Source organism: Theropithecus gelada, chromosome 17, assembly GCF_003255815.1.
Source record: "Theropithecus gelada isolate Dixy chromosome 17, Tgel_1.0, whole genome shotgun sequence".
Lineage (NCBI taxonomy): Eukaryota > Metazoa > Chordata > Mammalia > Primates > Cercopithecidae > Theropithecus > Theropithecus gelada.
This window is the reverse complement of record NC_037685.1, coordinates 3,845,725-3,851,115: the sequence shown is the minus strand read 5'-3', so window position 1 is coordinate 3,851,115 and position 5,391 is coordinate 3,845,725. Positions and strand designations below refer to the sequence as shown.

Below are 5,391 nucleotides of genomic sequence, written 5' to 3'. Positions count from 1 at the left end.
TCCACATACAGATCTTTTTCATAGAAAACAAACCCATTTAAGGTGGAAAACGATTATATTCTTGTAATAAGAGAAAGCTCAGAAATCAGAGCTGTGAGAGTGAAACAGAAGAAAAGTAATGATTTAAAGGGGGTTAGGCATGATGTGATGAGAAGTGCATTTTATTTCTGTGGTATTTTTTTCTGAAACTTTATTCACTCCAGTTAATCATGAGAAAACAGCAAAAACCAAAACTGAAGGATATTCAACAAAATGTGTGATCAGTATAATTCAAAAGTGTCAAGCTTACAAAAACAAATAAATAAACAAAGAGTGAGAACTCACAACTGGAGAACACCAGAAAAAAATGCAATATGGTATATAGTATATGGTATCATACATTAAATACTGAAACAGAAAAAAAGATATTAATGGAAAAACTGATAAAATCAGAATAAAGGCTGCAATTTGATTTAAGGGATCATACCAATGTGAATTTCTAAGTTGTGATAAGTGTTTCATAGCTGCTTATAATGTAAACCTTAGAGAAATATGAGTAAATGGTAAGAACTCACTATACAATTTTGCAACTATTCTGTAAATATCAAAATAATAATAAAGAGGAAATATTAGCAAAACAAATGAAAACAAGGGAGTAATACAAAGAGTGGAAAAAAATTAAAATGGAGCAAAGGGGACCAAACTACATAGACACAAATTAAAACTGCAATATTACCTAAATACTTCTTAAGGATATTAAGCTTTACATATGAAGATTATAGAAATTCATATCTACCTTGATTTTAACAACATAATGTGTGTATTAAGATTAATTTGGGTTGTTGTACATTTTCTGTATATTTCTGAATTTGCACATTGCCAGAATGAGTAAATGGCTTTACATTATAATTAACTCCTTGAGAAATTTCTTTACAGGAATAAAACAATATATTTTGCTATGTCATAGAATGGACAACTCAGTTATGCTTCAGGTTATCTTAGTAGGGAGTATGTGAGTGAGAGGGTAACAGATATGCAAATCACATCCTAGGATTAGACTTACTGGGAAGATCACATGGGATCAGACATGGAAGTCAAAGTTTCTCTTATCAAATTTTGGTGACTCCAAAAGGACAGGAAAGACCAGAGAGAAGTGCTAAATGAGGACAATAAATTAGCAAAAAGGGATGTCCTACCGATTTCAATATTCAGAGTCTATAAGAAGGACCTGAGCCACCGAGCCTGGACAAAATACTGGATTCTAATTAAAGAGTAGAGTGAGGAGGGGCACAGAGGACAGCCTCGGAGGGGAGGCCGCACTGCAAGCATCCCTGGAGGGAGAAAGTATGCACTGGATAGATGGCAGCAGGCGCTGCACGGGGAGCTGAGCACTGCTGGGAAGAATCTAGTGAGTGATGGCGTTTATATCTCCTGACGATGATGCACAGCCTTCAGTCAGGGACATTTAATACGCAGAACACCGGGTCCAGGCTGGAGCTGCGGGACTCAGAGGCGAAGCTTGAGTGGCTCAGGAAGGACGAAGAGTCACCCTTGAGAAAAGATACAGCAGCACCGGCGTTGGCGGCCCCACTACTGCCACATCTGCCAGGAAACAATGCTGCTAGTGACATTCAAACTGTGCCCCGGGAGCTCCTACAGACACATGCGCAACATGAAGGGGCTGAGGCAACAGGCTGTGAGGAGCATCGGCCAGGAGCTGATCCGAAGGGCCCTGGGAGGCCCCCCTCCAAGCACGTGGGTTAACCAGATTCGGTGGTGGAGTTCTCTGCTTTGTTCGCTGCTGGAAGAGACTCTCTGGCCGGGCGCAGTGGCTCACGCCTGTAATACCAGCACGTTGGGAGGCCGAGGCGGGAGGATCACGAGGTTAGGAGTTCGAGAGCAGCCTGACCAACATGGTAAAACACCTAAAAATACAAAAATTAGCCAGGCGTGGTGGCGTGTGCCTGTAATCCCACCTACTCGGGAGGCTGAGGCAAGAGAATCTCTTGAACCTGGAAAAAGAAAAGAAAGAAAAAAAAAAAAAAAGAAAGAGAGAGAGACTCTCTACTGTGACCAGGAACTGACCTATCTCCGGAAGAGGCCATGCAGAAGGCCTTGGGCATCCTTAGCCCTCAGCAACCAGGCGGGCTGGAAGAAGGACAGCCAGCAGGACAATGGGGACAAAGTGATGAGTAAAGTGGCTCCAGCTGTGGGCAAGATGTTTCGGCTGCAAGTTGTGGTGAAGCCACCCATGGAGAGGCTCTACGAAGAGCTGGTGGAGTGCATGGAGGCAATGGGGTAGTGGAACCCCAATATCAAAGAGATTAAGATCCTGCAGAAGATCAGAAAAGATGCATTCATTACCCACGAGCTGGCTGCAAAGGCAGCGGGAAACCTGGTGGGGCCCCGCGACTTTGTGAGCATACACTGTGCCAAGCGTCGAGGCTCCACCTGTGTGCTGGCTGGCATGGCCACAGACTTCAGGAACATGCCCGAGCAGAAGGGTGTCATCGGGGGTAGCATGGTCTCACTTGCGTGGTGCTTCACCTGGTGACTGGAAGTCCCTCCAAGACCAAACTTTCGTGATTGCTCAGCATCGACTTCAAGGGGTGGCTGCCCAAGAGCATCATCAACCAGGTCCTGTTCCAGACACAGGTGGATTTTGCCAACCACCTGAGCAAGCACCTGGAGTCACACCCTGCCTCTGAAGCCAGGTGTTGAAGACCAGCCTGCTGTTCCCAAGTGTGCCCAGCTGCACTGGTATGCACGCTTATCAGGAGAATCCCTGCTGGAAGCCTACAAGTTTAAAGCCTCTGGCGACAGAGGAATAGGTGAGGTTAGTGTTTAGAGCACAACACTAGGATTCAGATTGATAAAAGTTTTTAGTACCAAGAAAACATCGATGAGGCTCTTTGATGAAAAGGTAACTTCATTCACTGATTAGCTATGACATGAAGGTTAAGGCTCCTAAAATATTTGTAAAACTTTTTTTCTGGGCCCTTATGTGCCCACGTAAAATCATCTTTAAAATGCTAGTGGCTGATATGGGTGTGGTGGATGCTAGCTACAGGGCCTGAGAAGTCTTGCTTTATGGGCTGGAGAACGCCATGCCCTGCAGGCAGTGCATGTGCACAAGCAGAATCTCAGAGGGTCTCCAGCAGCCCTCTGCTCCTCCCAGTCGCTGCATGGCAACACCAGAGAACAAGCAGCATCCCACAGTGGGTACCTTCCAGAAATATAGTCCAAGCTTTCTCTATGCAAAAAGACAAAACTAATTAGTAAATAGATTTCCCTATTGCTTCCATAGGCACCAGTCAGAATAAAGAATCATAATTCACACACACACACACACACACACACAAAACAAGGTCCTGAGTTCAGAAAATGAAGCCTGTAATCACACACTAAAATGAAAACAATGAATCATGTTAAACACTTAATAAATGTATTGCTTCCATAGCCTTGTGACATGGTTTGGCTATGTCCAATCTTGAATTCCTATGTGTTGTGGGAGGGGCCTGGTGGGAGGTAATTGAATCATGGGGGTGGGTCTTCCCATGCTGTTCTAGTGTTAGTGAATAAACCTCACTAGATAGGAGGGTTTTAAAAATGGGAGTTTCCCTGCACAAGTCTTTTGCCTGCTGCCATCCATGTAAGATGTGATTTGCTCCTTCTTGCCTTCCACTATGATTGTGAAGCCTCCCCAGCCATGTGGAACTGCAAGTCCATTAAATTTCTTTCTTTTGTAAATTGCCCAGTCTTTGGTATGCCTTTATTAGCAGTAAGAAAGCAGACTAATAGACCTAGGGTTTTGTTATTTCAGTCCCTGCTCTTGCCCTTGGCTGCAAATCTAAAAAGGTCTTATGAGTTATGTGATTACTGTTAAGTAATGTAAGAATCTCACATCAATAATTAATAAGTCTACATCAATGAAATAAATCAACACATACACACATGCATGTACACACACATGTATGCACACACAGACATTTAGTTGGAAATAAATGTTCTTCCACAGTTTATTCTACTATGTATTAGCCACCAGCAATCTCCATTGTTTCCAACACTTCCAAAATCTGAGGGAGAGCAGAAATATGCCAAGAATACATGAAAAATATTTCTTTCTTTTTTCTTAATAAAAAAATTAGTTAATACAAGTAGAAGCACAGGTATAGGATACAATTGAAGATTTGGTGATCCACTGGCTCATTGATATCTCAAGGAACTCATTATCTTTATCTCTGTGCTGTACTATCTGAGGTGTCAGAGCAATTACTCTGAGTTATCAGACAGCAACCAGTAGCAGTCAAGTCTATATGCTGCCTTATATCCACGGGGAGATAATACATTTGTCTACGCTTCCGCAGCAGGCATTCTAAAATTCTTTTTGGCTCCCACTCTCACCTGAAACAACAGCTGTACCCAGAATGAATTTTTGTTAAATGGCCAAAGCCTACCAATGTTTACCAATAAAAGAAGGAAATGGGTATACAATCAGTTCCGTCCGAGGAGAATGGAATTGATATTTAGTACTTTATCTGTCTTCAACTTTTTTGTTGACCATGGATAATTTCTTCAATTCCCTGGACTTAGGGTACTTCATTTTTAAAAATTTAAAGATAGGATTAAGAAGCTTCTGAGATTTCTCAAGAGAATATGATTCTGAAAACTTAGCTTCTGTGAATTTTAATATTTTAATAATTCAGCATTTCATATGATGTGATAAACATGGATCTAAAATCTGCAATTACTGATCATAAAATACAAACACTTTTTATCTCATGGAACATATATTCTAATGCAGGCAACAGGAATAAGTCAAATTTATAAGTTGCTAATAATAGACAACAACAAAGTATAAAAAGATACCACGAAATGCTGGAGAGAGATTTTGAAATATCACGTGGCCAAAGAAGCCTTCTCAAGAGGTGATATGAGAACAAATACTAGGAATGTCATGGTAAGTTTAAGAAATTAGTGTCCATAGAGCAGACAGAAAGAGACATTATCATGCAGGTGATGATATCAAAGAAGTAAGGAGGATCAGATCTTTGAAAGTCCTTATAGGTCATTAAAAGGTTTATGGTAACAATTTAGATCTTGAGGAAAGCCTATTAGAAATAAAATGGACTGGAAAGAGTCCTTCTTTCTCCAATGTTCAGCAACAAGTTCAACCCTGTGCTTGCTGACGAGAAAGCAGCAGAAACTGGACAGCAGGGAAAGACATTTTATTACAACCCATGTTAACTGTGTTGCTAAAATTTCCTGCTGTTTATAATGCCTAAAAAACAATAAAATGGAATTTATATGTGACATTTTATAAATACTCAATTAAGGACAATGATTTTGAAGCTGCTTTTGGTCAAAAGGTTGCAATAGCAATACAGAGTTCAAAAGATTTACCAAAAGTAA

The 5,391-nt window shown here is 41.1% G+C and overlaps 1 pseudogene; it reads left to right on the top strand.

Moving 5' to 3' along the window:
• Positions 1–1,594: 1,594 nt before the first annotated feature.
• On the top strand, positions 1,595–2,700 carry LOC112611094 (annotated as a pseudogene).
• The last annotated feature ends 2,691 nt before the right edge of the window (positions 2,701–5,391 follow it).